This window comes from Bufo bufo, chromosome 1 (genome assembly GCF_905171765.1).
Source record: "Bufo bufo chromosome 1, aBufBuf1.1, whole genome shotgun sequence".
Taxonomy (NCBI): Eukaryota; Metazoa; Chordata; class Amphibia; order Anura; family Bufonidae; genus Bufo; species Bufo bufo.
In genome coordinates, this window is record NC_053389.1 from 592,730,443 (window position 1) to 592,751,231 (window position 20,789).

At 45.5% G+C, this 20,789-nt stretch overlaps 1 protein-coding gene across 1 annotated transcript in view; it reads right to left on the minus strand.

Annotated features, from left to right (window-relative positions):
* Window positions 1-20,789, minus strand: part of TSPAN33 (tetraspanin 33) — an 88,334-nt gene that overhangs the window by 44,463 nt on the left and 23,082 nt on the right. The gene's annotated exons all lie outside the window — the stretch shown is intronic.

Consider the following 20,789-nt stretch of genomic DNA (forward strand, 5'->3'; position numbering starts at 1 on the left):
GTTGCATCCTAAGAACACCATACCTACTGTGAAGCATGGGGGTGGAAATATCATGCTTTGGGGCTGTTTTTCTGCAAAGGGACCAGAACGACTGATCCAAGTAAAGAAAATAATAAATGGGGCCATGTATCGTGAGATTTTGAGTGAAAACTGCCTTCCATCAGCAAGGACATTGAAGATGAAATGTGGATGGGTCTTTCAGAATGACAATGATCCCAAACACACCGCCCGGGCAATGAAGGAGTGGCTTGGTAAGAAGCATTTCAAGGTCCTGGAGTGGCCTAGTCAGTCTCCAGATCTCAACTCCATAAAAAACCTTTGGAGGGAGTTGAAAGTCTGTGTTGCCCAGCGACAGCCCCAAAACATCACTGCTCTAGAGGAGATCTGCATGGAGGAATGGGCCAAAATACCAGCAACAGTGTGTGAAAACCATGTGAAGACTTACAGAAAACGTTTGACCTCTGTCATTGCCAACAAAGAGTATATAACAAAGTATTGAGATGAACTTTTGTTATTGACCAAATACTTATTTTCCACCATAATTTGCAAATAAATTCTTTAAAAAAATCAGACAGACTTTTCTCTCATTATGTCTCTCATAGTTGAAGTATACCAATGATGAAAATTACAGGCCTCTCATCTTTTTAAGTGGGAGAACTTGCACAATTGCTGGCTGACTAAATACTTTTTTGCCCCACTGTATATGTGACAGGCACACACTACTATAGATGTATATGTGAGAGGCACACAATACTATGGATGTATATGTGACAGGTACACACTACTATAGATGTATATGTGACAGGCACACACTAATATGGATGTATACGTGACAGTTACACAACTACTAGATGTATATATGACAGGCACACACTACTATGGATGTATATGTGAGAGGCACACAATACTATGGATGTATATGTGACAGGTACACACTACTATAGATGTATATGTGACAGGCACACACTAATATGGATGTATACGTGACAGTTACACAACTACTAGATGTATATATGACAGGCACACACTACTATAGATGTATATGTGAGAGGCACACAATACTATGGATGTATATGTGACAGGTACACACTACTATAGATGTATATGTGACAGGCACACACTACTATAGATGTATATGTGACAGGCACACAATACTATGGATGTATATGTGACAGGTACACACTACTATAGATGTATATGTGACAGGCTCACACTACTATGGATGTATATGTGACAGGCACACACTACTATAGATGTATATGTGAGAGACACACACTAATATGGATGTATACGTGACAGTTACACAACTACTAGATGTATATGTGACAGGCACACACTACTATGGATGTATATTTGACAGGCACACACTACTATGGATGTATATTTGACAGGCACACACTACTATAGATGTATATTTGACAGGCACACACTACTATAGATGTATATTTGACAAACACAGTACTATAGATGTATAGATATATGCGGAACTGAGAATGCCTTTATGTATTTAAATTAATATATAACTTTTATTTGTCTTATAAAATAAGTGAGACAATAAGGTGTAGTAGAAACCTGCACTATAGAAGGGAGGGCGCACTCTGGGTCTATAGTTGTAACTGAGGCCTGGTTTCCTAGTCTGTTGGGGGAATGCTGGGGAGGAGCCTACTAATGAGGACACTAACTCTCCCTGAGTGCTCGCCCTACTTGACCTAGTCTACTGGGTGTGAATACCTCAGTGGCTGTAGTCGGGGAACTCGTCCTTATAAGGACGACCCCCAGCCTCAGGAACCTCGGGCCTGTGCTGTAAGGCCCTATGCTCTTACCTCCCTAGTAGATGTCTTTGTACCTTTTTATCCAACGCGTTTCACCAAGTGTGGACTCGGCTCATCAGGGATATTGGTTAACAGGGCACCGGAAGCAGTGGCTGTGCATCTGTTATCTTCTTGTATAGTTGCAAGAAAAAGTATGTGAACCCTTTGGAATGATATGGATTTCTGCACAAATTGGTCATAAAACGTGATCTGTTCTTCATCTAAGTCACAACAATAGACAATCACAGTCTGCTTAAACTAATAACACACAAAGAATTAAATGTTACCATGTTTTTATTGAACACACCATGTAAAACATTCACAGTGCAGGTGGAAAAAGTATGTGAACCCTTGGATTTAATAACTGGTTGAACCTCCTTTGGCAGCAATAACTTTAACCAAACGTTTCCTGTAGTTGCAGATCAGACGTGCACAACGGTCAGGAGTAATTCTTGACCATTCCTCTTTACAGAACTGTTTCAGTTCAGCAATATTCTTGGGATGTCTGGTGTGAATCGCTTTCTTGAGGTCATGCCACAGCATCTCAATCAGGTTGAGGTCAGGACTCTGACTGGGCCACTCCAGAAGGCGTATTTTCTTCTGTTTAAGCCATTCTGCTGTTGATTTACTTCTATGCTTTGGGTCGTTGTCCTGTTGCAACACCCATCTTCTGTTGAGCTTCAGCTGGTGGAGAGATGGCCTTAAGTTCTCCTGCAAAATGTCTTGATAAACTTGGAAATGAATTTTTCCTTCGATGATACCAATCCGTCCAGGCCCTAACGCAGCAAAGCAGCCCCAAACCATGATGCCCCCACCACCATACTTCACAGTTGGGATGAGGTTTTGATGTTGATGTTGGTGTGCTGTGCCTCTTTTTCTCCACACATAGTGTTGTGTGTTTCTTCCAAACAACTCAACTTTGGTTCATCTGTCCACAGAATATTTTGCCAGTACTGCTGTGAAACATCCAGGTGCTCTTGTGCAAACTGTAAACGTGCAGCAATGTTTTTTTGGGACAGCAGTGTCTTCTTCTGTGGTATTCTCCCATGAAATCCATTCTTGTTTAGTGTTTTACGTATCGTAGATTCCCTAACAGGGATCTTAGCATATGCCAGAGACTTTTGTAAGTCTTTAGCTGACACTCTAGGATTCTTCTTCACCTCATTGAGCAGTCTGCGCTGTGCTCTTGCAGTCATCTTTACAGGATGGCCACTCCTAGGGAGAGTAGCAGCAGTGCTGAACTTTCTCCATTTATAGACAATTTGTCTTACCGTGGACTGATGAACAGTAAGGCTTTTGGAAATTCTTTTATAACTTTTTCCAGCTTTATGCAAGTCAACAATTCTTAATCGTAGGTCTTCTGAGGGCTCTTTTGGGTGAGGCATCTTTCACATCAGGCAATGCTTCTTGTGAAAAGTAAACCCAGAACTGGTGTGTTTTTTATAGGGCAGGGCAGCTGTAACCAACACCTCCAATCTCATCTCATTGATTGGACTCCAGTTGGCTGACACCTCACTCCAATTAGCTCTTGGAGATGTCATTAGTCTAGGGGTTCACATACTTTTTCCACCTGCACTGTGAATGTTTTACATGGTGTGTTCAATAAAAACATGGTAACATTTAATTCTTTGTGTGTTATTAGTTTAAGCAGACTGTGATTGTCTATTGTGACTTAGATGAAGAACAGATCACATTTTAGGACCAATTTGTGCAGAAATCCATATCATTCCAAAGGGTTCACATACTTTTTCCTGCAACTGTATATGTGGCAGACACACTACTATGGATGTATATGTGGCAGGCACACCGTACTATGGATGTATATGTGGCAGGCACACATTACTATAGATGTATATGTGACAGGCACACATTACTATAGATCAGGGGTACTCAACTGGCGGACCGCGGTCCAAATACGGACCGCGGCCGCCAGTTGTCCGGACCCCGGCCATCTTTCAGAGCGCTGCTCCTCTCCTGCACACTGTGCCGTGCAGGAGGAGGAGCTTACCGGCGCACTTCCGCCTGTCCCACAGCGCAGTGAGACAGGGCTTCCTCCACATGTAAGCGCTCCTCCTCCTGCACACTCTGGCAGCTCTGCTCAATACAGCGGCGGGGCACAGGAGATGATCGTTCTCAGCAGCGCAGTGGAGGAGTCTCTCCCTCCCCCCTGTGCTGCTGCTGTCCCCGCCGCTGCCAATAAGAAGAGACGGGAGGAGGAGGGGAGGGGCTGTGGCCACTGCGCCACCAATGAAGAAAACTGACCTGTAATACAAATACAGGAGGCGGGTGCCGGAATCAAATAGCCGGCACCCGACCTCTGTGACAGGGAGCTGCGATCAGCTGCAGTTGAGTTAACCCTTCAGGTGCGGTACCTGAGGGGTTAATTGTAGCTGATCGCAGCCCCCTGTCACAAAGGTCGGGTGCCGGCTATTTGATTCCGGCACCCGCCTCCTGTATTTGTATAAGAAACGTTGGTGGCACAGTGCGGCCCCCCCCCCCCCCCAGTATAAGAAACATTGGTGGCGCAGTGCGCCCCCCCTTCCCCATTATAATAAACATTGGTGGCTCATTGGGAAGTGCCAATGAGGGTTAAAAATAATAAAAGAAAATTAACTCACCTCCTCCAGTTGATCGCGTAACTGCCGGTCTCCAGTTCTTACTTCTTTCTTCAGGACCTGTGGTGACGTCACTGAGCTCATCACATGGCCCAATACCATGATGATAGATCATGTGATGAGCTCAGTGATGTCACCACAGGTCCTGCGTCCTGAAGAAAGAAGTAAGAACTGGAGACCGGCAGTTACGCGATCAACTGGAGGAGGTGAGTAAATTATTTTTTAACCCTCATTGGCACTGCCCACTGCGCCACCAATGTTTATTATATTGGGGGGGGGGCGCACTGCGCCACCAATGTTTATTATACTGGGGTGATGGGGGGGCGCACTGCGCCACCAATGTTTATTATACTGGGGTGATGGGGGGGCGCACTGCGCCACCAATGTTTATTATTTTGAGGGGGGGCGCACTGCGCCACCAATGTTTATTATTTTTAGGGGGGGCGCACTGCGCCACCAATGTTTATTATATTGGGAGGCACACTGCGCCACCAATGTTTATTATATTGGGGGGCACACTGCGCCACCAATGTTTATTATATTGGGGGGCACACTGCGCCACCAATGTTTATTATATTGAGGGGGGGCGCACTGCGCCACCAATGTTTATTATACTGGGGTGATGGGGGGGCGCACTGCGCCACCAATGTTTATTATTTTGAGGGGGGGCGCACTGCGCCACCAATGTTTATTATATTGAGGGGGGGCGCACTGCGCCACCAATGTTTATTATATCGGGGTGATGGGGGGGCGCACTGCGCCACCAATGTTTATTATTTTGAGGGGGGGCGCACTGCGCCACCAATGTTTATTATATTGAGGGGGCCGCCAGACGAAAAAGTCGGACATGTAGTACTTTTAGTCTGGCGGCCTCTCACCGTGCTGCGCCGTAACTCTGCCCCCATCCCCATTATAGTCGATGGGCACAGAGCAGCGGCACGGCGAAGTAGTGGCAAGATGGATCTGACAGGGTGAGCAGCCTGTCGGATCCATCCTGCTGCAAGTGTGAAAGTACCCTTACTAATGAGCGCTTCCATCATGGAACGCCCATTAGTACAGCCTTTACCTCCACCGCTACTTGTGCTAGTAAAAAAAAATATATATTACGGCAGTGTTTCCCAACCAGTGTGCCTCCAGCTGTTGCAAAACTACAACTCCCAGAATGCCTGGACAGCCTTTGGCTGTGCGGGCATGCTGGGAGTTGTAGTTTTGCAACAGCTGGAGGCACACTGGTTGGGAAACACTGTATTACGGTACCTCCACCTCCATTTGCTCACGCTGTGGAGAACACTCCCTGCTGACTAGAAGCTCAGGACAGGACCTACAAGACGCCATCACGTTAGAGCACCGGTCCTGAGCGTGCAGTCAGCAGCGAATGTTCACCGCAGCCAGGTGAATGCAAATTATTATTTTTTTTTTGCAAAAGCAGAGAAGGGGGGCACTAATGGGGGCAATACTCTTACTGGGGGCACTAATGGGGACATTATTCTTACTGGGGCACTAATGTGGCTATTACTAATTCTGGGACTTACCCGGGGCGCTCCACTATAACGTCAGAGCGCCCCACGCGCATGTATCACATGATCGCATGGCATCTTTACTGTTGGCGTTCAGCTAGGACCTTCACCTGACTGCAGACCATGGTATGTGGACCTTTAATAAAACTAGTTGAGTACCCCTGCTATAGATGTATATGTGACAGGCACACACTACTATGGATGTATATGTGACAGGCACACACTACTATGGATGTATATGTGACAGGCACACACTAATATGGATGTATATGTGACAGGCACACACTACTATGGATGTATATGTGACAGGCACACACACTACTATGGATGTATATGTGACAGGCACACACACTACTGTACTATGGATGTATATGGGACAGGCACACACACTACTGTACTATAGATGTATATGTGACAGTGTCACGGCTTCGGTGTTGTGTGCCATGACACTTTTGCCATGCATGCTGGTTGCCAGCGGCAATGCGTTGTCGTCTCAGCATGTATGTGCTTTCCTCCCCTTCTCCTGGTTCCTCCCGTTTGGTGTCTTTGGGGTTAACAATCTGGCTGGTGTGGTCACTGGGTTTATACCTGCTTGTGGCTGTCAGGGTGGAGTAGTTGTCCTCCAGCCTTGGTGTGTGCTGGAGTTGTTCCAGTTCTGGATGTGTCATCGGTCCAGTTTGAGGGCTACCTAGTTGGACATCGATGTCACCTTGATGTCTTCCCTTTGTTCCCTCTGTTCTGTACCCTTCCTTACATGTTTGGTGTGGGCTTATGTTTTGGGTGTGTTGTAATGTCTAGTTTGGTGTTCCATGTCTGGTATGTTTGGTGTGGTTATCCAGCATGGTTGCTAGACATCTCCCCTGTCTGTTGTGTCCTCTGGAAAGGGGTCCCTGGGTTCCCCGGAGGGGGAACTACAAGTCAGTTAGCAGCTCTGCTTGGGGCCGCCATGCATCCTGTCCGCATGGGGGTCCAGGCAGTTTCTGGTTCACTGGACTCTGTGTTTGTAGTCTTTGTGCCGTGTCCTGGTAGGTGATAGGGTTCCAGTACAGAGGCACGGGTTCCAGTCGTTGTTGCCTTGGCAGGTGAGTGCTTATTGTTGTGGGCTCTTACCTGCCTATCCAGTTACTGTTTTCTGCCTTTCCTTTCACCTAGGCCTGCTGGAGACTGCGGTTCATCCGTGTTTTGGATGAACTGGTCGTTTCCTTTTCCTGACCTTTATCCCAGGGATCATCAGGGCCAGTTAGGGTTCGAGGTTCCGGTGCATGAGCCCTCCTACCATCTGGGTTTGCTCATGTGGTTAGGAGGTCTGGGCTAGGATGAGGGTTGCAGTAGGAGGCGATCAGCTCCCTTTTCCCGGCATCCAGGCCTAGTAGCTACCCCATCTTCCCCACATTGTACAATGGGGGGGGGGGGGGGGGGGTCCCCCACTCCCCACCGTGACAGACAGGCACACACCACTATAGATGTATGTGACAGGTACACACTACTATAGATGTATGTGACAGGTACACACTACTATAGATGTATGTGACAGGTACACACTACTATAGATGTATGTGACAGGTACACACTACTATAGATGTATGTGACAGGTACACACTACTATAGATGTATGTGACAGGCACACACTACTATGTATATATATGTGACAGGCACAGACTACTATAGATGCATATGTGACAGGTACACACTACTATAGATTCATATGTGAGAGGCACACACTACTATAGATGTATATGTGGCAGGGACACACTACTGTACTATAGATGTATATGCGACAGACACACTACTATAGATGTATATGCAACAGGCACACACTACTGTATTGTACAGTCGTGGCCAAAAGTTTTGAGAATGACACAAATATTAGTTTTCACAAAGTTTGCTGCTAAACTGCTTTTAGATCTTTGTTTCAGTTGTTTCTGTGATGTAGTGAAATATAATTACACGCACTTCATACGTTTCAAAGGCTTTTATCGACAATTACATGACATTTATGCAAAGAGTCAGTATTTGCAGTGTTGGCCCTTCTTTTTCAGGACCTCTGCAATTCGACTGGGCATGCTCTCAATCAACTTCTGGGCCAATTCCTGACTGATAGCAACCCATTCTTTTATAATCACTTCTTGGAGTTTGTCAGAATTTGTGGGTTTTTGTTTGTCCACCCGCCTCTTGAGGATTGACCACAAGTTCTCAATGGGATTAAGATCTGGGGAGTTTTCAGGCCATGGACCCAAAATGTCAACGTTTTGGTCCCCGAGCCACTTAGTTATCACTTTTGCCTTATGGCACGGTGCTCCATCGTGCTGGAAAATGTATTGTTCTTCACCAAACTGTTGTTGGATTGTTGGAAGAAGTTGCTGTTGGAGGGTGTTTTGGTACCATTCTTTATTCATGGCTGTGTTTTGGGGCAAAATTGTGAGTGAGCCCACTCCCTTGGATGAGAAGCAACCCCACACATGAATGGTCTCAGGATGCTTTACTGTTGGCATGACACAGGACTGATGGTAGCGCTCACCTTTTCTTCTCCGGACAAGCGTTTTTCCAGATGCCCCAAACAATCGGAAAGAGGCTTCATCGGAGAATATGACTTTGCCCCAGTCCTCAGCAGTCCATTCTCCAAACTTTCTGCAGAAGATCAATCCGTCCCTGATGTTTTTTTTGGAGAGAAGTGGCTTCTTTGCTGCCGTTCTTGACACCAGGTCATCTTCCAAAAGTCTTCGCCTCACTGTGCGTGAAGATGCGCTCACACCTGCCTGCTGCCATTCCTGTGCAAGCTCTGCACTGGTGGCACTCCGATCCCGCAGCTGTATCCTCTTTAGGAGACGATCCTGGTGCTTGCTGGACTTTCTTGGACGCCCTGAAGCCTTCTTAACAAGAATTGAACCTCTTTCCTTGAAGTTCTTGATGATCCTATAAATTGTTGATTGAGGTGCAATCTTAGTAGCCACAATATCCTTGCCTGTGAAGCCATTTTTAAGCAACGCAATGATGGCTGCACGCGTTTCTTTGCAGGTCACCATGGTTAACAATGGAAGAACAACGATTTCAAGCATCACCCTCCTTTTAACAAGTCAAGTCTGCCATTTTAACCCAATCAGCCTGACATAATGATCTCCAGCCTTGTGCTCGTCAACATTCTCACCTGAGTTAACAAGACGATTACTGAAATGATCTCAGCAGGTCCTTTAATGACAGCAATGAAATGCAGTGGAAAGTTTTTTTGGGGATTAAGTTAATTTTCATGGCAAAGAAGGACTATGCAATTTATCTGATCACTCTTCATAACATTCTGGAGTATATGCAAATTGCTATTATAAAAACTTAAGCAGCAACTTTTCCAATATTTATGTAATTCTCAAAACTTTTGGCCACGACTGTATATGCGACAGGCACACACTACTATGGATGTATATGTGAGAGGCACACACTACTATGGATGTATATGTGACAGGAACACACTACTATAGATGTATATGTGGCAGGTACACAACTACTATAGATGCATATGTGACAGGCACACACTACTATGGATGTATACGTGACAGGTACACGTTTTGAGTTTAATAAATGTGTTCCTAAATACTCACCTAGCCCTGTTTCCCTGATGATTGGAGCACATCCTGCGCTCCCCGATAGGCATGATATAGTGACACATTGTGCCTATTTGGCTGTGTAGGTTTAGCACAGAAGCCAATTCCTTAGCCTACGCACTCCTTCTACACCTGAGGCTGTGGAGAGCACAGGCCAGGGAATGGCTCCCTGCTTCACTACTGCATTTAAACTGTCTCTGTGTCCTCAGGACGCAGACAGACACAGTTGAAATCTGTTCCACCAGGTCCTGGATGGTTGGGAGGTTTGCTGTGGTAAAATGAAATCTGTCCTGTCAATATGGGAAAAAATTAAAGCAGCTCTTTAATTGGTTGCTATATTTCAGACACATGCAGGGAGATGAGAGGCAGACTGAAATGCAGGTGGGATGCAAGTTCCAACAGACTCTATGCAAAGGAGCATTCCCAAAAAAGGTGCAAAGATGTTTCCTCCATGGGTACCTGGTGCATTAGCAAGTTTTGCAAAGTCTGCAGGCATGACCAATGTGTTAGGGCGGCCATACACAATCAATGGCTAACTCTACCAACTCCCTCCAAGCTCCCCCATACAAATTGGCTTGGCTGAACATTTAATGGGGGGGGGGGGGGGAATGGAAAAAGCCAGAGAAAACCAGAGATTTCAGGTGGCGGTTCATCTCTTAGGACAACAAAAGGATCAGGTAAAATATTCATGTTGTCCCGTTCCTTCTCTCCCCCGACATCATCTCTCTGGGGAGAGTTGGGAGCTCCCCTAACCTGCTAAGAACAGCAGGTTCAGCCAACAATACACTAATGTGTATGGGGGCCTATAAAAAAAAAAAAATAAAGTGAAATATATAACAGAAAATGTCAGCACAAGACAACAAAATATAAAGAGGTGCAAGCCCAAAGGGACAAGACAATTGCCCAGAAATTCAAAAAATGGCTATATATATATATATATATATACGGATGAAATCGGACAGCACTCCAAGACTTGAAAAAACTTGATGTATTTATTCACCCATGTGGAACAATTGCAACGTTTCAGCTCACAACTGAGCCTTTCTCAAGCCCGCTAATTCCCTTGGACCTTGCACCTGAGCCCGTTTACTGGTGCTCCAATCATCAGGGGAACAGGGCTAGGTTATCTTCTCTCTCTCTCTCTCATTATATATATATATATATCTATATCTATATCTCTCTCTCTCATTATATCTCTATATCTCTCTCTATATCTATATCTCTCTCTCTATATTTATATATATATATATATATATATAAGAACGAAGAAAGGACAGCACTCCAAGTAAAAATATGATGGTCTTTAATCACCCATGTAGATGGCAACGTTTCAGCTCCAAACAAGAGCCTTTCTCAAGCTGTTTGGAGCTGAAACGTTGCCATCTACATGGGTGATTAAAGACCATCATATTTTTACTTGGAGTGCTGTCCTTTCTTCGTTCTTGTTCATCTGGGGTAAGCAGCAATATCCCTGGACATAGCACCCATTTTTGCTTGTTTCCAGTGCCGCCGCCTTCTTCCTTTTTTTTTATATATATATATATATATCTCATAAAAAGAGAGATTATATGGATAAAAACCAGTGTAAAATACAAACGTCTCAATATTGTGGAAGTTACATCAATAGTGATTTAAATAATATAATACATCATGTACAAAGATAATAATTATAATTCAAACATAACTGTGCATTAATTTGTGAAAATAAGACACATCATTACAATGTCATATCACCTGCGTGTCCGTGTTGAAAGTAATCATAATCAATAAAGTTAAAAAGCTCACATGGCGGTGCATGGACCGAGGCGCCAGAGGTCCGCGTCCTCACAATCGGAAAGCGCATGCCCAGAATCCCAGCAACGTCACCCACAAAGACGCAGCCCAGCGACGTCACTACGGACATGCGACGATCACGTGACCAGTCCAGGGGAGGCGTAGGGCTCAGTCACGCCAGCGGGGCGAGGCAAGCGCCGCCCGGCCACCGACGTCAGCAATACTGGCGTCGTTGCCCCAGCAACCACAAGCCAAACACCGCAGGCAATGGAGGGCCCAAGCTAGAGAAACAGGGCCGGCGCAGCCAGAATAGAATGGGAGGGGGAGAAACACAGGGCACAATATTCTAAAAAGAATCAGAGAAACAAACAAAAGGGTGCATATAAGCACCCTATACGGTCACTGTATTCAGGTTTAAGAAATAGAGTGAACGTGGTATATAAGTATATCGGCACTAAAAAGGAACACCTTCAAGGTCTGTGCCATACTGTTACAGAGAAACAGCGGAACGATAGCCAGTGGTCCTGTAATTTTCACGACCATGACCACAGGTCCATTACGGGTACGGGATCAGGGACACGTCCATGCCCAAGAACCCAAAACCGTCCCCTAGACCTCCTGGAATAGAATAATTAGAGAGACCACCACTCATAAAACGAACAACCCTATACAGTCGACCATCATAATATGTAGTATAAGAAATACTTTGCGCCCCATGGATCTCCTCCATCACCAGAATCTCAACTGAGGAACGTAGAAATCAGTGTCCGCCATCCATAAACAACGCCATTAGAGCATAGATAGCAGATATCTAGAGAAAGAAAACAAAAAGATATTTTTAGAAAAATAAATCTAAAATTAACTGTAAATCCAGTTATCATAATTAATTGTATAGTAGATGACACCAATAGAGTTCACATATCACAGGGCACAACAAGGAGAGGATCAAGAGGGAACGATGAGAAGCCCCACCTTACATCACACTCCACTTAAAATCAACGTTGAGACCACCCGGTCCCTCTCCTTATGATTGGCCTCCACAAAGTGTTTAGGGACTGGCAGATCTTTCCTTTTTTGTCTAATTGAGAACCGATGATTGTTTAAACGTGTCTTCATGTCACAAGTGGTCTCCCCAACATATAGGAGACCACAGGGGCAGGAAAGCACATAAACAACATATGAACTATCACATGTTAGAAAGTGACCAATGTCATAATGGCTACCCGTAACAGGATGAGTAAACCTCTCCCCCTTAGTCATGTATGAACAGTTCACACAACCAAGGCAAGGATAGGAACCCCTCCTCCGAGAGCCAATATGGGTTTGTACCAAAGCTTTAGCTGGAGTATCCGCCCGAACCAATTTATCACGAAAATTGGTAGGACGCCTATAGGAAAGCAGGGGAGGCACCGTGAACGCTGTGACATTGGGAAGATTACTTTGAGTATAGACCAATGTTTGCGGACAATCTGGGCAATTTTCACACTCTGTTCTAAGTATGTAGATATAAACTGAATCCTTTCCACTTTACTGCATGTAGTATCTGGTGGCACATGTTGTGAACCTTTCACCTTAGTGAGATGTTTATTGATCACCCGAGTAGGGTAACTACGTTCTTTAAACTTATGTACCATCTGCGCAAACCGAGTGGGCAACATATTTGGATCCTGTACCACCCTTTTTACCCTAAGCAATTGACTATATGGTACTGAATCAATAATAGACCTAGGGTGACAACTGTTGTAGTGTAACAGGGTGTTACAATCAGTGGGCTTCATAAAGATATCAGTAGATAATTGATTACCCACAATAGTCACAGTAGTGTCGAGGAATTGAACATAGGTGGAAGAGTGTACCAGGGTAAAAGGTGATGTCCGGGTCCAAGTTATTCAAAAAATCATGAAAAATCACCAAAGAAATGGAGTCACCATGCCGAATCAGGAAGACGTCATCTATGTATCTCCACCACCCCAGAACATTACTGAAGTGGTGGGATACATAGATAAGGTCCTCGAGGGCCCCCATGAAGACATTGGCGTAGGACAATGAACAGAAAATAATTGTTTCTCAGTACCAGGTCCAACAGTACTTTGTCAGCAAACATTGGTCTATACTCAAAAGTAATCTTCCCAATATCACAGCGTTCACGGTGCCTCCCCTGCTTTCCTATAGGCGTCCTACCAATTTTCGTGATAAATTGGTTCGGGCGGATACTCCAGCTAAAGCTTTAGTACAAACCCATATTGGCTCTCGGAGGAGGGGTTCCTATCCTTGCCTTGGTTGTGTGAACTGTTCATACATGACTAAGGGGGAGAGGTTTACTCATCCTGTTACGGGTAGCCATTATGACATTGGTCACTTTCTAACATGTGATAGTTCATATGTTGTTTATGTGCTTTCCTGCCCCTGTGGTCTCCTATATGTTGGGGAGACCACTTGTGACATGAAGACACGTTTAAACAATCATCGGTTCTCAATTAGACAAAAAAGGAAAGATCTGCCAGTCCCTAAACACTTTGTGGAGGCCAATCATAAGGAGAGGGATCTAAAATTTATGATAGTGGATCAGATCACTCCGTTCAGAAGGGGAGGTGATAGGACATTGGCTCTCAAACAGAGAGAGCTTCGATGGAACCATCACCTCAATACTTTGAGACCGGGTGGTCTCAACGTTGATTTTAAGTAGAGTGTGATGTAAGGTGGGGCTTCTCATCGTTCCCTCTTGATCCTCTCCTTGTTGTGCCCTGTGATATGTGAACTCTATTGGTGTCATCTACTATACAATTAATTATGATAACTGGATTTACAGTTAATTTTAGATTTATTTTTCTAAAAATATCTTTTTGTTTTCTTTCTCTAGATTTCTGCTATCTATGCTCTAATGGCGTTGTTTATGGATGGCGGACACGGATTTCTACGTTCCTCCGTTGAGATTCTGGTGATGGAGGAGATCCATGGGGCGCAAAGTATTTCTTATACTACATATTATGATGGTCGACTGTATAGGGTTGTTCGTTTTAGGAGTGGTGGTCTCTCTAATTATTCTATTCCAGGAGGTCTAGGGGACGGTTTTGGGTTTGGGTTCTTGGGCATGGACGTGTCCCTGATCCCGTACCCGTAATGGACCTGTGGTCATGGTCGTGAAAATGACAGGACCACTGGCTCTCATTCCGCTCTTTCTCTGTAACAGTATGGCACAGACCTTGAAGGTGTTCCTTTTTAGTGCCGATATACTTATATACCACGTTCACTCTATTTCTTAAACCTGAATACAGTGACCGTATAGGGTGCTTATATGCACCCTTTTGTTTGTTTCTCTGATTCTTTTTTAGAATATTGTGCCCTGTGTTTCTCCCCCTCCCATTCTATTCTGGCTGCGCCGGCCCTGTTTCTCTAGCTTGGGCCCTCCATTGCCTGCGGTGTTTGGCTTGTGGTTGCTGGGGCAACGACGCCAGTATTGCTGACGTCGGTGGCCGGGCGGCGCTTGCCTCGCCCCGCTGGCGTGACGGAGCCCGACGCCTCCCCTGGACTGGTCACGTGATCGTCGCATCAGTCATGTGTTTGTTCGCATGTCCGTAGTGACGTCGCTGGGCTGCGTCTTTGTGGGTGACGTTGCTTGGATTCCGGGCATGCGCTTTCCGATTGTGGGGACGCGGACCTCTGGCGCCTCGGTCCATGCACCACCATGTGAGCTTTTTAACTTTATTGATTATGATTATTTCAACACGGACACGCAGGTGATATGACATTGTAATGATGTGTCTTATTTTCACAAATTAATGCACAGTTATGTTTGAATTATGATTATCTTTGTACATGATGTATTATATTATGTAAATCACTAATGATGTAACTTCCACAATATTGAGACGTTTGATGTATTTTACACTGGTTTTTATCCATATAATCTCTTTAATTGAATCATTGTCACTTGAGTTGCTGCTATATATTGTGGTTATATATACCCTTGTATGACACCATGTTGTATGCTTGAGAAAGACCCCATTGAGCGGTTGAAACATTGCAGAGGGGAATAAAAGATCCACCATTTTTTCACTTTATGCTTGGAGTGCTGCCTCATCCTTTTGATGTTATACTTACCTATAGCCGTTTGAGCCTGCGGCTGTGAGGATTACTTGCACCTACATCATCGGTCTTGTGCTGCTGTGACTTTTTTTGTTTGTTGAGATATATATATATATATATATATATATATATATCCATATCCATACACACACTGCTGCTCAAAAAAATAAAGGGAACACAAAAATAACACATCCTAGATCTGAGTTAATTAAATATTCTTCTGAAATACTTTGTTCTTTACATAGTTGAATGTGCTGACAACAAAATCACACAAAAATAAAAAAATGGAAATCAAATTTTTTAACCCATGGAGGTCTGGGTTTGGAGTCACACTCAAAATTAAAGTGGAAAAACACACTACAGGCTGATCCAACTTTGATGTAATGTCCTTAAAACAAGTCAAAATGAGGCTCAGTAGTGTGTGTGGCCTGCACGTGCCTGTATGACCTCCCTACAACGCCTGTGCATGCTCCTGATGAGGTGGCGGACGGTCTCCTGAGGGATCTCCTCCCAGACCTGGACTAAAGCATCTGCCAACTCCTGGACAGTCTGTGGTGCAACGTGACGTTGGTGGATAGAGCGAGACATGATGTCCCAGATGTGCTCAATTGGATTCAGGTCTGGGGAACGGGCGGGCCAGTCCATAGCATCAATGCCTTAGTCTTGCAGGAACTGCTGAGACACTCCAGCCACATGAGGTCTAGCATGGTCTTGCATTAGGAGGAACCCAGGGCCAACCGCACCAGCATATGGTCTCACAAGGGGTCTGAGGATCTCATCTCGGTACCTAATGGCAGTCAGGCTACCTCTGGCGAGCACATGGAGGGCTGTGCGGCCCTCCAAAGAAGTGCCACCCCACACCATTACTGACCCAATGCCAAACCGGTCATGCTGGCGGATGTTGCAGGCAGCAGAACGTTCTCCATGGCATCTCCAGACTGTCACGTCTGTCACGTGCTCAGTGTGAACCTGCTTTCATCTGTGAAGAGCACAGGGCGCCAGTGGCGAATTTGCCAATCTTGGTGTTCTCTGGCAAATGCCAAACGTCCTTCACGGTGTTGGGCTGTAAGCACAACCCCCACCTGTGGACGTCGGGCCCTCATATCACCCTCATGGGGTCTGTTTCTGACCGTTTGAGCAGACACATGCACATTTGTGGCCTGCTGGAGGTCATTTTGCAGGGCTCTGGCAGTGCTCCTCCTGTTCCTCCTTGCACAAAGGCGGAGGTAGCGGTCCTGCTGCTGGGTTTTTGCCCTCCTACGGTCTCCTCCACGTCTCCTGATGTACTGGCCTGTCTCCTGGTAACGCCTCCATGCTCTGGACACTACACTGACAAACACAGCAAACCTTCTTGCCACAGCTCGCATTGATGTGCCATCCTGGATAAGCTGCACTACCTGAGCCACTTGTGTAGGTTGTAGACTCAGTCTCATGCTACCACTAGAGTGAAAGCACCGCCAGCATTAAAAAGTGACCAAAACATCAGCCAGGAAGCATAGGAACTGAGAAGTGGTCTGTGGTCACCACCTGCAGAACCACTCCTTTATTGGGGGTGTCTTGCTAATTGCCTATAATTTCCACCTGCTGTCTATCCCATTTGCACAACAGCATGTGAAATTGATTGTCACTCAGTGTTGCTTCCTAAGTGGACAGTTTGATTTCACAGAAGTGTGATTGACTTGGAGTTACATTGTGTTGTTTAAGTGTTCCCTTTATTTTTTTGAGCAGTAATTATATATATATATATATATATATATATATATATATATATATATATATATACACACACACACACACACACACAGTACAGACCAAAAGTTTGGACACACCTTCTCATTCAAAGAGTTTTCTTTATTTTCATGACTATGAAGGCATCAAAAATATGAATTAACACATGGAATTATATACATAACAAACAAGTGTGAAACAACTGAAAATATGTCATATTCTAGGTTCTTCAAAGTAGCCACCTTTTGCTTTGATTACTGCTTTGCACACTCTTGGCATTCTCTTGATGAGCTTCAAGAGGTAGTCCCCTGAAATGGTCTTCCAACAGTCTTGAAGGAGTTCCCAAAGATGTTTAGCACTTGTTGGCCCTTTTGCCTTCACTCTGCGGTCCAGCTTACCCCAAACCATCTCGATTGGGTTCAGGTCCGGTGACTGTGGAGGCCAGGTCATCTGGCGCAGCACCCCATCACTCTCCTTCATGGTCAAATAGCCCTTACTTTCAAAGTTTTCCCAATTTTTCGGCTGACTGACTGACCTTCATTTCTTAAAGTAATGATGGCGACTCGTTTTTCTTTACTTAGCTGCTTTTTTCTTGCAATAAAACAAATTCTAACAGTCTATTCAGTAGGACTATCAGCTGTGTATCCACCTGACTTCTCCTCAATGCAACTGATGGTCCCAACCCCATTTAGAAATCCCACTTATTAAACCTGACAGGGCACACCTATGAAGTGAAAACCATTTCAGGGGACTACCTCTTGAAGCTCATCAAGAGAATGCCAAGAGTGTGCAAAGCAGTAATCAAAGCAAAAGGTGGCTACTTTAAAGAACCTAGAATATGACATATTTTCAGTTGTTTCACACTTGTTTGTTATGTATATAATTCCACATGTGTTAATTCATAGTTTTGATGCCTTCAGTGTGAATCTACAATTTTCATAGTCATGAAAATAAAGAAAACTTTTTGAATGAGAAGGTGTGTCCAAACTTTTGGTCTGTACCGTATATATATATATATATATATATATATATATATATATATATATATATACACACACACACAAACACACACACACATACACATACACACACAGTGGATATAAAAAGTCTACACACCCCTGTTAAAAGGTCAGGTTTCTGTGATGTAAAAAAAATTAGACCAAGATAAATCATTTCAGAACATTTTCCACCTTTAACCACCTCCGGACCGCTGTACGCAGATTTGCGTTCCGGAGGTGGCAGCGCTGCGCACAGTCACGCATATACGCGTCATCTCGCGAGACGCGAGATTTCGCTCCAAGCCGGCCCGCGCATGCGCATCGCGGGCCGGCAAAAGTTAAAGAACAAGTTCGTCACCAGCCTGCCAGCAACGATCATTGGCTGGCAGGCTGGCGATTTTTAAAAAATCCAATCACAAGCCATATAACAGATCATATTCGTAAATATGATCTGTTATATGGCTTCTCTGCTCCTCTGCTGGTCCTTTTCGTCGGTTGGATCCAGCAGAGAAGCAGACATCACTGTGAGTACACCAAACACTTCACTGTAGCCCCTGATCACCCCCCTGCACCCCAATTAACCCTTTGATCACCCCTTTGATCGCCCCTGTCAATCACCAGTGAAAGGAAAAAAAGTGATCAGTGTAAACTGTCACTTTTTTTTTTTCACTAGTATTGGCTGTTAGGTTTTAGGGATAGTTCAGGCCCCTTGGTTAGGTAGTTAGCGTCAGTTAGCGCCCACCCCACCGCACCGCAGTCACTTTTATTCGCTGAATAGCGTATCGCTAATCAGCATTTGTACTTTTATAGTATCTGTAAGTGATCAAAACTGATCACGGTCAGATCTATAATAGTATTAGTGTCACTTTAGTTCGCCCTCCACCCAAAACGCAGTGTTTGCCCGATCAGGCCTGATCGGTCGCCCACACGTGCGTTCACCCACGCCCGCCCCATCGCAGTGACAAAAAATATATATTTTTTGATCACTGCACATTCATTTTACACGCACTGCGGCGATAAAAAAATCAGTTTTGATATTTTTTATCAACCGCAGCGGCCTCCGGTACTTCGCTAGCCTCCCCTTTGTAAGACAGGCTTGCTTTTTTTCTTGGGTAGTCTCAGGGAATACCCCTAAATTTAGTAGTCCAAAATGTCAAACAGGGGGTATTCTTCTGAAGAGGCCTACAGGATTCTGACCCAGTCGGATGAGGAGTGGGAACCCTCATCTGATGAATCTAGCGGGTCAGAATATGAACCTGTGGAAAGCAGTGGCTCTCTGACCCAAAGTTCGGACGAGGAGGTGGAGGTCCCTGGCAGCACCAGGCGTACCCGGCCCCGTGTCGCTAGACCACAGGTTATGCAGGATCCGCTTCAAGAGCAGCAGAGTGGGGCTGTCGCTGCCGGATCACGTGGTGAGGCATACACCAGCAGCGCAGCCCTCCCTGGACCTAGTACCAGCACTGCCGTACAACATGGTGACGTGGCGAGCACCAGAAGGGCAGTTGAAGCTGGTACGGTGGCACGTGCACTAGTTACCCCGTCGCAGCCACCGCGCAGACAGGCCCGTAGAGCCCCTAGAATCCCTGAGGTGCTGGCAAACCCTGATTGGCAGTCACCAACTTCAGCCGCACCTGTAGTTCCCCCTTTCACCGCCCAGTCTGGAGTTCGGGTTGAGACGGCTCAAATCGGTTCGGCCCTGGGATTTTTTGAGCTGTTCTTGACTGCGGAGCTCTTGGACTTAGTCGTGGCAGAGACCAACCAGTATGCCACACAATTTATATCCGCCAACCCGGGAAGCTTTTATGCCCAGCCTTTCCGGTGGAAACCAGTACAAGTTTCCGAAATTAAAAGTTTTTTGGGCCTTCTCCTCAACATGGGCCTGACAAAAAAGCATGAATTGCGGTCATATTGGTCAACGCACCCGATTCATCACATGCCCATGTTCTCTGCTGCTATGTCCAGGGCACGATTTGAGGCTATCCTCCGTTTCCTGCATTTTAGCGACAACACCACCTCCCGTCCCAGAGGCCACCCAGCTTTTGACCGGCTCCACAAAATTCGGCCCCTCATAGACCATTTCAACCAGAAATTTGCAGATTTGTATACCCCCGAGCAAAACATCTGCGTAGACGAGTCCCTAATACATTTTACCGGGCGCCTTGGCTTCAAACAGTACATCCCAAGCAAGCGTGCCCGGTATGGGGTCAAATTGTATAAGCTCTGTGAAAGGGCCACAGGCTATACCCACAAATTTCGTGTCTATGAGGGAAAAGATCAGACCCTGGAGCCGGTCGGTTGCCCTGACTACCTGGGGAGCAGTGGGAAGACAGTCTGGGACTTGGTGTCACCCTTATTCGGCAAGGGGTACCATCTTTATGTGGACAATTTTTACACAAGTGTGGCCCTCTTTAGGCATTTGTTTCTAGAACGGATTTGCGCCTGTGGCACCGCGCGAACTAGTCGCGTGGGCTTCCCCCAACGGCTTGTAACCACCCGTCTTGCAAGGGGGGAGAGGGCTGCCTTGTGTAACGAAGAACTGCTCGCGGTGAAATGGAGAGACAAGCGTGACGTTTACATGCTCTCCTCCATTCACGCAGACACGACAATCCAAATTGAGCGAGCAACCCGTGTCATTGAAAAGCCCCTCTGTGTCCACGACTATAATGCG